General features: G+C 37.1%; 1 protein-coding gene and 2 long non-coding RNA genes across 6 annotated transcripts in view; all 3 read right to left on the bottom strand.

The window, feature by feature from the left end:
• LOC131016821 (putative late blight resistance protein homolog R1C-3) overlaps positions 1-19,671 on the bottom strand; it is a 629,159-nt gene that overhangs the window by 510,064 nt on the left and 99,424 nt on the right. The window lies entirely within an intron of this gene.
• LOC131017079 (uncharacterized) lies at positions 1,145-18,404 on the bottom strand. Of its 3 annotated transcripts, XR_009099396.1 has the most exons (4): positions 18,332-18,404; positions 12,772-12,831; positions 4,074-4,166; positions 1,145-1,406 (listed from the first exon to the last, which is right to left on the bottom strand). It is a non-coding gene; the product is annotated as an uncharacterized LOC131017079 (long non-coding RNA). The 3 variants fall into 3 exon arrangements; XR_009099395.1 differs by lacking the exons at positions 12,772-12,831; positions 18,332-18,404 and adding an exon at positions 1,913-1,972 and having other exon boundaries at positions 4,074-4,539; XR_009099394.1 differs by lacking the exons at positions 12,772-12,831; positions 18,332-18,404 and having other exon boundaries at positions 4,074-4,539.
• Positions 14,377-17,089, bottom strand: LOC131016997 (uncharacterized). 2 transcript variants are annotated; one of them, XR_009099301.1, is made up of 6 exons: positions 16,705-17,087; positions 16,364-16,396; positions 16,203-16,283; positions 15,715-15,888; positions 15,498-15,629; positions 14,377-14,650 (listed from the first exon to the last, which is right to left on the bottom strand). It is a non-coding gene; the product is annotated as an uncharacterized LOC131016997 (long non-coding RNA). The 2 variants fall into 2 exon arrangements; XR_009099300.1 differs by having other exon boundaries at positions 16,203-16,396; positions 16,705-17,089.

Below are 19,671 nucleotides of genomic sequence, written 5' to 3'. Positions count from 1 at the left end.
TGCTTTTACTCCGAACTCGTATGGAGTCGAATTTTATATCAATAGAAACCTCTTTGAGTCTAGTTTAATTGAAAAAAAAATATGTTGAAAAACTCCAAGTAGTTTAAGAGATATAGCGATTTTCCCATCGCCTACCAGATTCGGCAGTTTCTGCCAACTGAAAGTCCAGATTTTTGAAAAATATCAAACGTTATCGGAATGACCTCAAATTTTATATGCAGATAGCTAACACATATATATTTATACAATAAAAATGTGAGAGTAAAATATCATCATATGGTTACTGAAATAATTAACCTAATCATCTGTCTCACGACAGTTTCAGCAGATACGGGCAGTAGACTTCTCGAATTTTAAAAGGGTAGTAAACGAAGTTCAAATGACATGAAACTTTGTACGAATATTCACCACACTCCCATCTATACTCTAGAAATTTCCCATAATATAATAGAAACGGGAATGCACTGAAACAAGGGCGTTAACTTACCCCTGTCCAAGTGAGCACTAATGGAAGTTGTTCGCCGGGGGTTTTTCTGGTCGTCGTTCCGCGATGATGTTTAGCCGCGAAGGTCTACGACTTAGTTTTCCTCGTGCGAGGTAAATCAGGCTACACAACGGTGGTTTCTCGATCCTTTTTCGTCGTAAGGATAGTGAGAAACGAAGGCCGTAAGTTGGCCGGTTGCTAAGTCGGGAATTCGACGTTGGCCGCCGAAGGATATTGCGGCCTTTGGTCAGGAAAATACAGAGAAGGCTTCGACCTTTCGATTGTTGGGTTTGGTAGCCTGAAGATGGAGGAACGAGTACACGTTCTCGGTTCAGAGCCTAGTGGCCGGTCGGCGAATAAACGGCCCGGCGAAGGGAGCTCACTTGAGCTTAAAAGTATGCAAAGTTGTGATTTAAAGCTTGTTGGCTTCACTTTCTCTGCACGGGTGTGGTTCTTGCTAGAGTGGAGTGAGCTGTGTGTTAACTGATATGCTATGTATGGTGATCTTGTTTCTGTTGGAATTTCGTTGCTGGGGTGAGGAATTAGATAAATAAGGGAGATATTTAAGGGAGTAATGTCACGACCGGTCCTAATTAAGGATAATTAAGCCGGGAAATCGTGGCTAATGGAGGGAGATTAGAAGCGGGGTAGAAAGGGGAATAATCAAACAAGAAAGGATCGTATTTCATCATTGTTAACAACATGGATATCTATAATATAACAGAGTTTTTGTCGTATAGACTCAAATAACTAACAAGTTCGGATAACTCCGACTTATCCAAAATAACATAAAACTTCTGAGTACGCAGCGGAATAAGGTTCTGATTACATGTATGAAGACATGTAACCCTAGAGTTCATTAATACATAATAAGACAAAAGAATCCCGCTCGTCACTTCATCACCATCGGCAGCTGCTCAACCTGCACATTTAGAAATATATGCAGGGCTTGAGTACAAAAGTACTCAGTGGACACGTATGCCTAATTATAAAAATACATGCTTCAAAACTGTAAATTGTCATGCCATCATAAACAGTACAGCAAGGGAGTTTTTTTGCTAAAAGGCCCAAGCTTACTAAATTCATTTGTGATTCTTAAAGTTCGTCTGCAGACTAAGTTCTCTTGTAATCTATCATATCTGGAACTTTGTGCCGGAGAGGTGGCCACCTCTCACGGTCACTTGACCGGCCAACCCGCTAGATGACTCACGGTCACTGGTGTACACTAGCCCTGGCAGGATAGCTATCAACTGCTCAAGACCCGAATTCGATTACATGATAAAAGTCACATCAGATAGATATCATACTGAAATTTAAACATTTTATGGCAAGACAATATTTGAAATAACTTCAATTAATTTAGTCATGAAATAACTTGCTTGAACGTAACATTTAAACTCATTTGATATATATGAAAGTAATGCCCACCTGATAGAAATTTTCTGTGGTACAGTAGCTCCTTGACTGATTATTAATCTCGTGTTTGACCTTTATTACGAGAATATAAATAAGATACTGCTCGAATAAAATCCTCAATTAATGAGAATGCGTAATTTAACTATGCATGACTCATATTCCGATAATTATTATTCTGAGATAATAATCTGGGAAATTCTATTATAAATCCTAATTGTCGAAATAAAATAATTTAAATAAGGCTCGTCACATGAGGTCGGATAGATTATCATAATCAATCCGTTCTCATCGGGTGTTCTAATCCGTCAATTAAATAAACCCCGTTCCTCGTAGTCAATAGAAAATAAATACTTCAACTTATTCGCTTTATAATCTCATAATTAATCGGGCTTAATAAATAAGAACAAGTAATGTTATAAAATTAAAAAAAATAAAATAAAATAAAAAGGCTCAACATAAGGCACATAAGAATCACAATCAAACATCATCAAAACATGCTCTGCTTTTACACTGACTCAACTTCAAAATTTAATCTGTTCTGACTCCGACATCTCCTGGACTCGAGACTCATACCGAAAGAAAGATCTTCGAGTCTAGTTTCATATAAAAAAAAATAGAGTCGAAAACGCCAAGTGGTTTGAGAGATATGACGTTTTTGCCACGATCTACCATGTTCGGCAGTTTTGAACAATCGAAAACTTGTATTTTTGAAAAATAGTAAACGTTGTCAAACTGGGCTCAACTTTGGTGGATATCTACATAACACAATAAGGTTAATACCATAAAAATTTGGAAAGCTAGATCACCCAGGAAGCTACTGAAATAAATGACTCTTTTCTCTGTTCTCTGAAATTCTCAGTAGTAATGTGCAGTTTAGGTTTTGCATTTTAAAGAAGTATCATACGAAGTTGGAATGGCTTGAAATTTTACCAGGGTACTCAAGACTCATGTAGGGACTTGCTATAAAATTTTCAAAGCTGTTAGACATCGACAAACCGTCGATCACAGTAGGTCAGTAGGCCTACGAAATTCATATTTATAAGTCCTTAAAAATAATTTATATAAATCAAGAAATAATAGTTTAATCCCAAAAATATTCATTAAAAGTCCATCCTAATTTAAATAAAGAACGGACCTCATTTAAAATAAATAGTCCCAAACTTGTTACGCACATATACTAAATCTTTCACGAAACATCCTTTAAAATAAACTTTGATACATAGAAAATAATTCAACAACTTGAGCTCTTAAGGGGTTGTTTTACAACAGACACCAAATCTACCTCGGATCTCCAAATGAGGCTCCAAAAGACATTCTGGAAACTAGACATTTCAAGGATCATTCTCCAATTTGAATCGAATGAAAAACAATTCAAACGAGCAAGATATGCCCTCTCAAAGATGGGTATTTAACAAGCAAAAATCTGTAAATTTCATATTTCCAGATTACAACCAAGTCAGTGGGCTTTCTTTAAATATTCATATCTCCCTTTACAAAACTCCACTGGGAACCCCAAAGGTCAATCTGGAAACTAGGGAGAGATCATAACACTCTCCAGTTGGATTTACTCTAAGAACCTTCATGGTTTAGAAGATATGACTATCTAAAGTTCAGTGCACAAAAAGAGTTCAAGTTTGGCAGATTCAGAACATAAATCGGAAAAACCACTTTAAGCTTCACCAAAAATTCTAAAACTGAACAAGTAAGTTCCCAACATGTCAGTGAATATTCAGTAGAAAGATAGGCTTGAGAATCAAATATTTAAGTCGGCCTTTTCCACCTCAAAGTCGTAGGTTTGTAAAATCTACTGTATGGTACATGGAATAAGAACTAGATTTCAAGAATTTATACCGGTTGTTTCCCTTACTCACAAATGGTGAGGCTGATGTCAAAAGAAAGATACGGGAGTCTAGAGTGACATATTCAAGTTTCAAAGGTTTTCACCGATTGAAACTTTACTTATGATCTCCCAAAGATTGTTTACCAAAAATGTATTCCAGATGGGCAGTGATGTTTAAAAATTCATAAATAAATCATGCGAGCTCTAAATATTCTGAAATTTTACCAAAATATAGAAAATGTATGAAAGATGATACACAATTAATTTGAGAATTTTTGGGAACCGTTTGGATGATATGCAACTGAATTCAAAATAAAGAAGCTTAGTATATACCTCTTCAAGTTACAATTTGGAGTTGGAGGAAACTCTCTCTCCCTTTCTCAACTTCTTCTACACGTTTTGGTGAGGGAAGAAAAGACTTGATGGCTGGAACAATATGTGTTGTTGCATAATTGAGTTGGTGGTGAAAGTGGTGGGGAAAATGGTGGTGAAAGTCAAAAAGTAGATTTAGTGGTAAAATGGAGTGGGGAACAAAATTAATGGAAAGAAAAAGAGAAGAAAAAGAAAGGAAAAAAAATGTAGAGGAGAATTATTGATGTATTTTCTCTGTCTCGGTGATTCTGTAACTGTAAGATGGATCGTGTGCTCGTATATGCTTGATACTGTTTATTTAAATAAATCTCGTATTTCGACATGTGATTTCTCGCTTAAATCGATAAATTATAAAATGAATCTAAATTAAATCCGTAGATTTAATTCGTTTGTTGTTCTAATATTTAAATTAAATCCGCAGATTTAATTAACTCACGAGTCAGAAATAAATCACGACTTGAATAAAGATAAAATCTAATTTCATCTTGCGTAAATAAATAACGTGACTTTGCTAAGTCAGTTATAACTCTGAAATAATATCATTAACTGCTTTAACAATATAAATTCAGGATCATAAGCTGAATTCATATTAGGATAAAAACCGTTTTCATTCACTGATGAACAAAAATAAACACTCATTACTAGATTTAAAATATATAAAAGAGCGGGTCACTACAAGTAAGGTACTTGCTGCAGTAGAAGGCATGGTAGGAAGCGTGGGTGAAGGAGTTAAAAGATACTGCATGGTAGGAAGCGTGGGTGAAGGAGTCAAAAGAGTGGGCGCGCATGGTGGTGAGATGCGCTGATAACTGTGAGTCAAAAGAGTGGGCGCGCATGGTGAGTGTGAGACGTGAAAATTGAAAAAAAAAATCCCTTAATCATAGGGATTTTTGGATGACTTGTAGGAGTGGACGCATGGGGGTGAATAGTGTAGCAATTGTAGAGGCATGGTGAAATACAAGCAGCAGCATGCGTGCTGTACTTGGCTGTGGTGCAAAGGAGGAGATTGGTTTGGGCTTTGGTATTTATAGAATATCATTTCAATAAAAACTAAGGCCCAAATAAATATTTGTCAAAGCCCAACACATTTAAATAATTAAAGCCTAACATTGACTTAAATTAAATCATGCACAAATAAATACTAATCATATAGAATAATCACATATTCATATAATTCGATTTATGAAATGCACAAAATTTCAAAAGACTAAATTTTTATAAAGGCTTCTGAAAAGAAATTTTGTTGGAATTTAAAATATAAATCATTTTTCATTTTTCCGGCGTAAATCATCCTAATCTAAGTTTAAAATAAATTCTAAACTTAATATAAATAGGCGGGGTGTTACATTCCTCCCTCCTTATAAAAATTTCGTCCTCGAAATTGCATACTTGGGAAATTGCATACTATCTCAACCATCTCATTGACCATGTCTGGTCCTAAAACTTTTCTCTCACCCACTTCATCCCAATAAAGCGGTGATCTACATTTTCTTCCATATAATGCCTCATATGGTGCCATATCGATAGTTGCCTGGTAACTGTTATTATAGGCAAATTCAATCAACGGCAGCACTGCTTCCCAACTTCCACCTCTGTCTAACACCACTGTTCTCAACATATCTTCAAGGGTCTGAATTGTCCTTTCAGACTGCCCATCTGTCTGCGGGTGGAAGGCGGTGCTGAAATTTAGCCTCGTGCCTAACTCCTTCTGTAAGCTCATCCAAAATCTAGATGTGAACTTCGAGTCTCGATCTGATGTGATTGACACGGGTACACCGTGTAAGCGTACAATCTCTCGAACATACAACTGAGCTAGCTTGTCTGACCCGTGTGTGATCGGTATTGGTATAAAATGAGCACATTTTGTGAGTCGATCCACTATTACCCAAATGGCAGTGTTTCCTCTCTTTGTTTTGGGCAAACTGGTCACAAAATCCATTGCGATGTGCTCCCACTTCCATTCTGGAATTTCCAACGATTGTAGTTTTCCATATGGCCTTTGGTGTAAGGCCTTCACCTGTTGGCATGCCAGGCATTTCTCCACAAATGACGCTATGTCTCTCTTCATGCCTTCCCACTAAAAGTGTTTCTTTAGGTCCTGATACATCTTAGTACTCCCTGGGTGGGCAGTATAAGGGTATCGTGAGCCTCACTCATGATTTTATCCTTAAGCTCATCATCGTGGGGGATGCATATCCTTCCCTCAAAGAGGATAGCATTATCTGATGCTTCTTGATAATTCTTGACGCCTCCTTTCCTTACTGTTTCCCGTAGTTTTTCCATCTTCCCGTCTTTTCTTTGTGCTTCTACGATCGTCTTCCTCAAGTTAGGTACCGTTGCCACAACGCTTGCTATCGTCCCTGGTGGTTTAACCACTTCTATGCTCATTTTGCTAAATTTCCTTATGAGCACCGTCTCTCGAGTGATGAGAGCTCCCAATTTAGATTGAGTCTTACGACTCAATGCATCAGCCACTACGTTGGCCTTGCCTGGGTGGTAGTTAATACCACAGTCATAATCTTTCACTAGTTCGAGCCATCTCCTTTGTCTCATATTAAGGTCCTTTTGCTCGAAAAAGTATTTCAGACTTTTGTGGTCTGTGAATATTTCACACCTAACTCCATATAGGTGGTGTCTCCAAATCTTCAGCGCATGCACCACTGCAGCTAACTCCAGATCATGAGTCGGGTAATTCAGTTCATGTGGCCTAAGCTATCGTGACGCATATGCTATCACTCTTCCTTCTTGCATCAGCACGCAACCAAGTCCATTTTTGGACTCGTCTGTGTAGATCACGTATTCCTTATCAGCTGTTGGGACGGCTAACACTGGTGCCGTAGTCAACTTTTCCTTGAGTTCTTGGAAGCTCTTCTCGCACTCCTCTGTCCAAGAAAATTTTATTCCCTTCCTGAGTAGTTGCGTCATTGGCCTTGCAATTTTGGAAAATCCTTCCATAAACCTCCGATAGTAACCTGCCAATCCTAAGAAACTTCTTATCTCATTAGGGTTAGTAGGCGATCTCCATTCACGCACCGCTTGCACTTTTTCAGGGTCCACTTTAATCCCTTCTGATGATACAATATGTCCTAAAAACGTGACTTCGCTGAGCCAAAACTCACACTTGCTGAATTTGGCATAAAGGCGCTCCGTCCTCAACGTTTCTAGGACAATTCTCAGATGTTCCTCATGGTCTTTCTCGTTCTTCGAGTAGATCAGGATGTCATCTATAAACACCAAGACAAATTTGTCTAAGTACGGATGAAACACTCGATTCATGAGGTCCATGAACACAGCTGGCGCATTGGTTAGCCCGAATGGCACAACTACAAATTCGTAGTGGCCATACCTAGTTCGAAATGTCGTCTTAGGTACGTCTTCTGGTCGAATCTTCAGCTGGTGATAACCAGATCGCAAATCAATCTTCGAGAACACGCTTGCTCCCTTGAGCTGGTCGAAGAGGTCATCTATCCTTGGTAAAGGATATTTGTTCTTCAGTGTCACTTTGTTCAGTTCTCTATAGTCTATACACATTCGCAATGTGCCATTCTTTTTCTTCACAAAAAGTACGGGTGCACCCCAAGGTGATACACTTGGCCTAATGAATCCAAGTTCTAAAAGTTCTTGCTGTTGTATCTTGAGTTCTTCCAACTCTTTAGGAGCCATTCGGTATGGTGCCTTCGAAATGGGAGCTGCCCCGGGCTCCAAATCAATGGTAAACTCAATTGGTCTGTCCGGTGGTGGTCCTGGCAGAATCTCTGGAAATACATCTGAAAAGTCCCGTACAATTTCTACATCTTCTATACTCTTTTCAGTACCCAATTCTCCGTGCAAGTATACGAGGTAAGCTGGGTATCCTTTCTTCATCATTTTCGTTGCTTGCAGGGCGGAGATGATCATTTTTCTTCTTCCCATACTAATTTTGTGGAAATGTGACGGCTCCCTTCCTGGGGGTCGAAACGATATCCGTCTTTCGTTACAAAGGATGGTGGCATAGTTCTCGACTAGCCAGTCCATTCCTAGGATTATGTCCACATCTCCCATCGGTATAACATAGGAGTTGTTCACTACAATCTTGAGTGACCCTATGTTCAGTTCTAGGTTCAAGCACACATGATCTACTGTCGTCATCCCTCCTATAGGTGATGATATACTCAACTTCTGGTCAGCTCTTTCCATTTTAAATTTTAATGTGTCAACACATGTACTTGAAATGAAAGTATGCGATGCGCCCGTATCAAATAGAAGTACAACAGGAGTATTGAGTAGCATGCCCATACCTGCCAGGTTTCCCTGGTTGTTCTCGGGCTGTTTCTGCCTCATAGCATAGACTCTAGCATGACGAGGCTTTTCATGTTGTTTCTGTTGTCGCTGCTGTTGTTGGCGGGCCTGTTGCTGATACGGTTGTTGAGGTTGTGGTTGGTACTGTAGCTGTTGGTGCTGCTGTGGCTGCTGATACTGTGGTTGCTGCCTTGGGTATGGTTGGGGCAGAGCTTGGATTGCTCGCAGATGCGGAGCCTGGATAGGTGGGTTTGGCCTTAAACTCGTTCCATGTTGCTTATTCGGGCATCGATTTGCATAGTGCCCCTTCTGGTTGCAGATATAGCAACTATCACTGCCGGCCTTACAAATTCCCATATGACTTTTGTTACATTTGGGACAATGTGGGGCTCTTTGTTGGTTATTTCCCATCTGTTTCGGTGCGCCCTGGCTTCCATAACCTTGTGACTGGAAGACCCGTCCCTGCCATGGCCTCTTCTCGCCTTGGTTCGGGTTACTGTTGTCCCATCTCCTCTTTCCTTTGAAATTCTGATTATGATTTTGATCATGTGGAGGTGCTGGCGCAGGTATAATTGCAAGTCTTTCTCCTGGCATGGCTGCCTCAATGTCTAACGCTCGGCTGAGCGACTCAGTGTAAGACAATCCTCCGTGGCTTGCCAAAGCCATCCTAATCTCGTGCCTCAGACCGGCACAAAACTTTTCAGCCATCTTCTCATCTGTGTCAACTTGTTCCGGCGCATATCTAGACATATCGCAGAATATCCTGTCGTATTGAGTTACCGACATCTTTCCTTGTTTCAGATTGTAAAATTCAGCCTCCTTTTTCTTGCGGTAGCTCTTGGGTATATACTTGTCATATATACCGGCTTTGAATTGTTCCCAAGTCAGGTTTTCTAACTGCTCTGCTGTCATCGTTTTCATCCTTGCTTCCCACCAGAAATCAGCTGACCCAGTCAACTGAAAGGACATACAAGTCAGGCGTTCTTGGTCGGTGCAACGCAGGAAGTTGAAAATGCGTTCAATAGCGCGAACCCAAGTCTCAGCTTCTGCCGGGTCTCCTGTCCCGTTGAAGGTAGGTGGGTTCTGTCGCAAGAATAATTCCTCAATCCGCCGTTCTGGCTGAACAGGTGGTTGAACTAATTCAGGTTCTGGCCCTGCTTCTGGGCCTCTCTCATCATTACGGGGAATCCTTCCCCCTCCTCTCGGACGCCCTCGTCTTGGTGGCATTCTAATGAGTAAAAACACAAGTTATCAGCGCATTAAAATGCAATAAGGACATACTATCGTTTCTATAGTTACTCCTTAACTCATCGAGTTCTGCTCCTGCTAAAACTTAAGCGAACATATAAATAAAACATAGCGGTTCGACTTGCCGCGAAAGACTGATAGGGTCGCTACATAGACATGGGAAATTAGTATCAATGAGGACTATTTCATCAACATTTGAATCTAAATATGGTGATCTATTCAAGCATTATACATGATGAACTGGCTATCTTGCAAATTCATCATGAAAGATCTCAGTTCTAAAATGCCCTATTAACCAGCGTTTCCGTACTAATACTAGTCAAAATAACTAAGCCAACATAGGGGCATACAAAAGCATCGAAATGATCATCGTTTTTGAAATACACAAATAAGGTCCTACTAAATGCACAAGAGATTGTCTGTATGCATTACGTGCTTGACCCTTGGGTTGAAGCATATGTGTTTGACTGATTTAATCAGATAAGTATCTGTTTGTCCTTGGGTCACAGAAAATCTACCAACAACTAGTAGATCGCAATGATTCAAATAACAAATGGCAATTAGGCAAAGTGTTTCAATAATTTGCCAAACAATTGAAAATGAATAACCATAGGGTAGAAATGAATTGACTGAAAGGTCGAAACGAAATGACCTAATAGTCTGAACCCGTTTGGCTTTTCAGATGAAGGTTTAAAATATATAGGTTTAAAGACCCATATATGACGACTACTGAGATTTTGGCCATGTGGACTGGCCAGGTCCGACACAACTACTTCTCAGTCATTCGGAAATACTTTTCCGAACTTGGCAATTCTTGTTCCTTGGCTGCAAAAGGTATATTTGGTCTAAAATCACCACTTTCTTCTTAATATCTTGAACATGTCCTTGAGAATATTCTAGAGCTTCTCAAACTTGGAGTCTGCCTCCTAGTTTAATGCAATCCTTAAACATTTTCTATAGGCGAAATAAGGTAGGCTCGACCTTACTCAATAATGTTCCTCTATATGATCTTAATGTAGTACTTCTAGTACTTAGTGTTCCTTCACATAGCGCTTGAAATGCAACCATATAATTTGAAGCACTCTTCCGTGTTATTGCAAAAGACCTTCTGAATCATCACGCATTCAATAAGGAAATAGCTTTTGCTCATCTGAGCACCTTATAGGGTATGTGTCTCCATGTGTAATACTAAGTCATGGAATGACCTTAGTCAATGCTCTCATTACGGCTACCAGACTAAATGCATAATCCATGACGTTCTAACTGAGACGATGTCCTCGATAGGTTAAGGTATATATACTTATCTGGAGTATATCCTTAGGGTCTCATTAGAATCTTAATTCATTTGTTCCAGCATTGATCCACTGTCGGCGCTTCTAGCTATTATTAAACTCTAAACCATCTTCGAGAACTTCTCTCGTCTTATACACTTGCGTAAACTTTTATGATCAATCATAATGGTTGATAACTGCTAGTACCCATATCACATCTCGTCTTTCCAATTCGTAGTAGGTGATCGTAATCAATAGGGATTCTCAGTCATGTCCTTATCTATTGCGATAGGTACTGTAAGTAGAATGGTTCCGAATATCTGAAACTATAAGCTGATAGCTTTAATCGTAATATTATAACATCATATACAAAGCATTTTGACCCCTCGTAAGTCTAACTCTGAAGTTCATACATGAATCATGAAGGTTATCCTCAAGCCATAGCTAGTGATAATCGAGGCTAGAAGCGAGTCTCAGCTTATTAGGGATTAGCTAACTGATTACATCAGTTGCACTCATCACTTATAAGCAATATTGTACTTAAACTATCATCGAAGGCAATAGTCGATTAGGTGCTCCGTCTTGCGTGAACAACCTGAATGAAGAACTATGCCTGCTTCAGTGATTCGTGCGTGGCACTCTGCTTGCACTGCTTTCATTGGATTCTCTTCCTCTTTCTTAGCTCTTCACCATGGCTATAGTGAAATATGACTGAGTTCCTAGCTTCTATTGTTCTTTTCGTAACAGTGATCATGCATTCTTAACGCATCTAAGTTCATTGAGATATCTAATCAATCAATAATGCATAAACTTGAATGTAAGCATCAGTACATTCATATAAAACGTGAACTTCTCAATGTTTTAAAATCATTACCACATTCTTTCTTGCTGAGCATAACGATGTGATGAAGTGCTGAGCTTTTGTCGACTGACACTTTCATACTAGTGATCATACTAGAAAAATTGGTTAACTCTAGGGTTCAGAGCAAATAAACTGCTCTGATACCACTCTGTCACGACCGGTCCTAATTAAGGATAATTAAGCCGGGAAATCGTGGCTAATGGAGGGAGATTAGAAGCGGGGTAGAAAGGGGAATAATCAAACAAGAAAGGATCGTATTTCATCATTGTTAACAACATGGATATCTATAATATAACAGAGTTTTTGTCGTATAGACTCAAATAACTAACAAGTTCGGATAACTCCGACTTATCCAAAATAACATAAAACTTCTGAGTACGCAGCGGAATAAGGTTCTGATTACATGTATGAAGACATGTAACCCTAGAGTTCATTAATACATAATAAGACAAAAGAATCTCGCTCGTCACTTCATCACCATCGGCAGCTGCTCAACCTGCACATTTAGAAATATATGCAGGGCTTGAGTACAAAAGTACTCAGTGGACACGTATGCCTAATTATAAAAATACATGCTTCAAAACTGTAAATTGTCATGCCATCATAAACAGTACAGCAAGGGAGTTTTTTTGCTAAAAGGCCCAAGCTTACTAAATTCATTTGTGATTCTTAAAGTTCGTCTGCAGACTAAGTTCTCTTGTAATCTATCATATCTGGAACTTTGTGCCGGAGAGGTGGCCACCTCTCACGGTCACTTGACCGGCCAACCCGCTAGATGACTCACGGTCACTGGTGTACACTAGCCCTGGCAGGATAGCTATCAACTGCTCAAGACCCGAATTCGATTACATGATTAAAGTCACATCAGATAGATATCATACTGAAATTTAAACATTTTATGGCAAGACAATATTTGAAATAACTTCAATTAATTTAGTCATGAAATAACTTGCTTGAACGTAACATTTAAACTCATTTGATATATGAAAGTAATGCCCACCTGATAGAAATTTTCTGTGGTACAGTAGCTCCTTGACTGATTATTAATCTCGTGTTTGACCTTTATTACGAGAATATAAATAAGATACTGCTCGAATAAAATCCTCAATTAATGAGAATGCGTAATTTAACTATGCATGACTCATATTCCGATAATTATTATTCTGAGATAATAATCTGGGAAATTCTATTATAAATCCTAATTGTCGAAATAAAATAATTTAAATAAGGCTCGTCACATGAGGTCGGATAGATTATCATAATCAATCCGTTCTCATCGGGTGTTCTAATCCGTCAATTAAATAAACCCCGTTCCTCGTAGTCAATAGAAAATAAATACTTCAACTTATTCGCTTTATAATCTCATAATTAATCGGGCTTAATAAATAAGAACAAGTAATGTTATAAAATTAAAAAAAATAAAATAAAATAAAAAGGCTCAACATAAGGCACATAAGAATCACAATCAAACATCATCAAAACATGCTCTGCTTTTACACTGACTCAACTTCAAAATTTAATCTGTTCTGACTCCGACATCTCCTGGACTCGAGACTCATACCGAAAGAAAGATCTTCGAGTCTAGTTTCATATAAAAAAAATAGAGTCGAAAACTCCAAGTGGTTTGAGAGATATGACGTTTTTACCACGATCTACCATGTTCGGCAGTTTTGAACAATCGAAAACTTGTATTTTTGAAAAATAGTAAACGTTGTCAAACTGGGCTCAACTTTGGTGGATATCTAAATAACACAATAAGGTTAATACCATAAAAATTTGGAAAGCTAGATCACCCAGGAAGCTACTTAAATAAATGACTCTTTTCTCTGTTCTCTGAAATTCTCAGTAGTAATGTGCAGTTTAGGTTTTGCACTTTAAAGAAGTATCATACGAAGTTGGAATGGCTTGAAATTTTACCAGGGTACTCAAGACTCATGTAGGGACTTGCTATAAAATTTTCAAAGCTGTTAGACATCGACAAACCGTCGATCACAGTAGGTCAGTAGGCCATCGAAATTCATATTTATAAGTCCTTAAAAATAATTTATATAAATCAAGAAATAATAGTTTAATCCCAAAAATATTCATTAAAAGTCCATCCTAATTTAAATAAAGAACGGACCTCATTTAAAATAAATAGTCCCAAACTTGTTACGCACATATACTAAATCTTTCACGAAACATCCTTTAAAATAAACTTTGATACATAGAAAATAATTCAACAACTTGAGCTCTCACTACAAAAAAAATCACCTTTGAAGACATCTAAAAATGTCATAATAAAATACTTATTGCAACATTTGATCTATCCCAACATTTATTTATGGTGTCGCGTGTATTAGTGTAGCTAAAGGGCAAGTATATATCCAGACACAATTACGGGTCGTGATATATAACCAATTACAACACCAATCATTTGGATAAATACAATTTAGCATCATTTCCTCATGTCGCTAAAGACAATTTACATTTTACAATATATTATTATTAAATTAAAATTTTATAGTATTACATTTTACAATTGCGTATCCATCCAATTCCAAATTGGTAATGCTAATAATTTCTAAATTAGTATAAAATAAAAATAGGATAGCAGAAAGACATGTTTAACTATAAACATCAATATTATAATCATTTCAAACATCTATTCGAATTTTGTTACAATTATAAATAATAAATAAACTAAAAGACTTAAAACCAATAGTTGTTATCTTATATGCTATGAAAATAGCTCTAAATCCTAGTACTAACTATCTCCAAACGAAAAGAAAATTAGAGTACGTTGTCAGCAACATATTGCACTCTTCAAATTTCTCTGGTGAAAAAGTTGGCTAAAATTCTGGCTACAAGAATCTGACATTTTGATAGCTTCTCTGTACCTGAAAAAAAAATTATGACACTTTAGATTTCAAACATCTGATTTCAGTAATTAAATATCAATGAAGCAAAACTATATCATATACCAAAACCAATGTGGAGCAACCATTTCATCAAGGCATCTTCAAATACCATTGCTAGTAATCATAAACTAAATCAATCGTCAAATTACTATAAAAAGTTAACCCAAAAAAGTATGCAAAAAAGCATACATGTCACAACATTCAACACTCTCATCTTTTACACAAGCCTGTGAAACTCATTACATTAACCTCTAACTATTAAACTAATTTGAGGCCAATAAGAAGAGATCCAAACCTTGTCGCAATGTTGTTTTAGAGCCATTCCAACTCCTAGTACACCTTTCCCATACATAAGTGATACATGCACTTTTCTGGATGTGTATTAAATCATATACTAACTTTAGAAAAATGGAAGGATGTGTTTAAATATTAAGGTCAACAATGAAACCATAATGAATAATGTGAATTATAAAATGATAAAAGATCATAATTTTTATGTCATTTACTCACTTAAGTTATGGGGTCAGATACCATATGAGATGTTAAAAGTCCTTTTAAAATTTCAAAAAGGAACCAATATTGCATTGGAGATAAACTATTGCCTACGAAATCTACCTACCAAAGAACCAAAAGAAATAAAAAATAAAACAAGTAGCAAAAGAAAAGCACAACAAAAATCAAAGAGTCAAAACTACTAATTCTAGGCTTCTTTTCGAATAAACCATATCAGTTATGGTGGAAACTAGCTATAAGTCATGCCTCCATCTATCTTCTCTCACAAAGCTGGCAGATTTAATCAATTTGGTAAAAAATAAATTGAACTTACTTCTAAAAAGCTGGTTTTCGAGGCTTCCTCTTTGTATGTATTCATATACCAAAAGCTTGTGTTCTTCCTCGCAACAGTGTCCGATAAACTTCATCAACTGAGCTTGTCTTAATTTACCAAGAAAAATCACTTCTGTTTGTAAATAAAAAAATCAAAGTCAACTGTATTACATGAAGCACAAAATGCAAATTAACAAAAAACAAAAGAAAAGACATACCAACCATTCTTTGTGGCCCTGTGATCCATCCAAATCGAGGAGCTTAACAGCGACGAGCTGGGCCTTTAACCAGGGGCGCATCTTGTCATCGATGAAGCCCTTGTAGACCGGGCCGAAGCCACTTTCACCAAGGAAATTACTCGACGAGAAGTTCTGCGTGATCACCTTGAGCTCCTGCAGAGTGAAGATAAGCATATTCGACCAATTAATGAAAATCCAATCAAACAAGTAGCACCACCCATATATCTAATGTCACAGTTTGTCCTCCACTATCTTTATGCATACATATATTAATTGAGTTTTTGTTTGTACTAATCTTTAAATTAATACACTACGCAGCCAATAGGTGGTAGAGACATCAAATGAATTTAGATAAATAGATTGGCAGCTGCTAATATACATACAGAGATATTCAACCATCTTTATGAAAAACAATCATTTGAAATGACAAATGGAATCGAAAAAAAGGTTAAAGAATGTATGCTTACATTTAGCCTTCAATCTCGGTATCACTGTGAGACAAAATATGCAACCGCCAATTAAGACAAGGATTGCAACTCCAAGTATCACTGATTCTCATAAATTAAGTTATATTGCAGAATTTATGTGCTTTTAATCAATGTGAGAACAAGAGTGAAGATCATCTTACATGAAGCTAATAATATCACTGTCAACCTATTGCCTGCAATCACAATTTAAACAGACAAACCATTTTGGTAGTTAGATTAGGCCAAACAATAGAACAAGACATAAGTTTAGACATGTAGAACACATATATACATAGTCTGTTCAGATTAGAGCCAAAAACTTCCACGCGCAACAAAAGCTGCTGGCATGGCATACAATTCCTTTTTTGGCTAGCTTCAAGTAGTTGAAGATGAATGCAACACTATACTTTTTCATGAATGTAAAATTAGACAGAAAAGACATGAAATTTGATCGAGAATTTTTGGTTAGCTAGGAAAAAAAAGGAAATGTGTAAGCAAGCACCTTGAATGAGAGGAGAACTAGAAGAGTTTTCTTTTGGTGGAGAAAACAATCAAACTCAATCAAACTCCATCCTCAATCTCGAAGCAGAGCAGCTCTGGAATTAACCTCGAAAAACAGAGGCCAGCGGAAACAGCGGCGGGTGCGGAAGCGAAAGCTGACAGAGATGAAATGAACAATTACAGAGAGAGAGCGAGAGAGAGTGCTTGCCGGCGTGATGGAGGAGGCGGTGGTGGTTGACGGCACCGGCGAAAGAGGAGGTGAGGAAGAATGCTAGGGCTTTTAATTTGGGGAGGGGAAAGATTGTGAGGAAGAAACCGTAGGTGGGTAGGGCATGAGATGAACAATTTTATTTCTTTTGAATTTTAGAATATAAAATAGTTAAAAAAATTGGTGGGAGGTTATTAAAACTTTGGTGGGAAAGTTGCCGCTAATATCTAACAAGTATTTCTTCTATTTTGTTTTTCTACTTTCTTTTAAAAAAGGAAAACAATTACTCATTTTCTATGGATGAGATGAAGAATTTTCTGGTGTCATAATTGACACTATATTGCGACACAAGTTTGGCTATGTTGTTACAGTATTAATCGATTTTATATCAATTAATATTAAAAAATAAGTTGTCGTAATAGAGGTCTTATCTAGACATACATATTACATGTCGTTAGAGGCATGTAGTAATAGCCATATTTTTTTGTAGTGTCTTAAGGGGTTGTTTTACAACAGACACCAAATCTACCTCGGATCTCCAAATGAGGCTCCAAAAGACATTCTGGAAACTAGACATTTCAAGGATCATTCTCCAATTTGAATCGAATGAAAAACAATTCAAACGAGCAAGATATGCCCTCTCAAAGATGGGTATTTAACAAGCAAAAATCTGTAAATTTCATATTTCCAGATTACAACCAAGTCAGTGGGCTTTCTTTAAAAATTCATATCTCCCTTTACAAAACTCCACTGGGAACCCCAAAGGTCAATCTGGAAACTAGGGAGAGATCATAACACTCTCCAGTTGGATTTACTCTAAGAACCTTCATGGTTTAGAAGATATGACTATCTAAAGTTCAGTGCACAAAAAGAGTTCAAGTTTGGCAGATTCAGAACATAAATCGGAAAAACCACTTTAAGCTTCACCAAAAATTCTAAAACTGAACAAGTAAGTTCCCAACATGTCAGTGAATATTCAGTAGAAAGATAGGCTTGAGAATCAAATATTTAAGTCGGCCTTTTCCACCTCAAAGTCGTAGGTTTGTAAAATCTACTGGATGGTACATGGAATAAGAACTAGATTTCAAGAATTTATACCGGTTGTTTCCCTTACTCAAAAATGGTGAGGCCGATGTCAAAAGAAAGATACGGGAGTCTAGAGTGACATATTCAAGTTTCAAAGGTTTTCACCGATTGAAACTTTACTTATGATCTCCCAAAGATTGTTTACCAAAAATGTATTCCAGATGGGCAGTGATGTTTACAAATTCATAAATAAATCATGCGAGCTCTAAATATTCTGAAATTTTACCAAAATATAGAAAATGTATGAAAGATGATACACAATTAATTTGAGAATTTTTGGGAACCGTTTGGATGATATGCAACTGAATTCAAAATAAAGAAGCTTAGTATATACCTCTTCAAGTTACAATTTGGAGTTGGAGGAAACTCTCTCTCCCTTTCTCAACTTCTTCTACACGTTTTGGTGAGGGTAGAAAAGACTTGATGGCTGGAACAATATGTGTTGTTGCATAATTGAGTTGGTGGTGAAAGTGGTGGGGAAAATGGTGGTGAAAGTCAAAAAGTAGATTTAGTGGTAAAATGGAGTGGGGAACAAAATTAATGGAAAGAAAAAGAGAAGAAAAAGAAAGGAAAAAAAATGTAGAGGAGAATTATTGATGTATTTTCTCTGTCTCGGTGATTCTGTAACTGTAAGATGGATCGTGTGCTCGTATATGCTTGATACTGTTTATTTAAATAAATCTCGTATTTCGACATGTGATTTCTCGCTTAAATCGATAAATTATAAAATGAATCTAAATTAAATCCGTAGATTTAATTCGTTTGTTGTTCTAATATTTAAATTAAATCCGCAGATTTAATTAACTCACGAGTCAGAAATAAATCACGACTTGAATAAAGATAAAATCTAATTTCATCTTGCGTAAATAAATAACGTGACTTTGCTAAGTCAGTTATAACTCTGAAATAATATCATTAACTGCTTTAACAATATAAATTCAGGATCATAAGCTGAATTCATATTAGGATAAAAACCGTTTTCATTCACTGATGAACAAAAATAAACACTCATTACTAGATTTAAAATATATAAAAGAGCGGGTCACTACAAGTAAGGTACTTGCTGCAGTAGAAGGCATGGTAGGAAGCGTGGGTGAAGGAGTCAAAAGATACTGCATGGTAGGAAGCGTGGGTGAAGGAGTCAAAAGAGTGGGCGCGCATGGTGGTGAGATGCGCTGATAACTGTGAGTCAAAAGAGTGGGCGCGCATGGTGAGTGTGAGACGTGAAAATTGAAAAAAAATAACCAAAATCCCTTAATCATAGGGATTTTTGGATGACTTGCAGGAGTGGACGCATGGGGGTGAATAGTGTAGCAATTGTAGAGGCATGGTGAAATACAAGCAGCAGCATGCGTGCTGTACTTGGCTGTGGTGCAAAGGAGGAGATTGGTTTGGGCTTTGGTATTTATAGAATATCATTTCAATAAAAACTAAGGCCCAAATAAATATTTGTCAAAGCCCAACACATTTAAATAATTAAAGCCTAACATAGACTTAAATTAAATCATGCACAAATAAATACTAATCATATAGAATAATCACATATTCATATAATCCGATTTATGAAATGCACAAAATTTCAAAAGACTAAATTTTTATAAAGGCTTCTGAAAAGAAATTTTGTTGGAATTTAAAATATAAATCATTTTTCATTTTTCCGGCGTAAATCATCCT

Source organism: Salvia miltiorrhiza, chromosome 3 (assembly GCF_028751815.1).
Source record: "Salvia miltiorrhiza cultivar Shanhuang (shh) chromosome 3, IMPLAD_Smil_shh, whole genome shotgun sequence".
Lineage (NCBI taxonomy): Eukaryota > Viridiplantae > Streptophyta > Magnoliopsida > Lamiales > Lamiaceae > Salvia > Salvia miltiorrhiza.
Note: the sequence above shows the minus strand (reverse complement) of the source record. Positions and strands in the feature narration are given on the sequence as shown.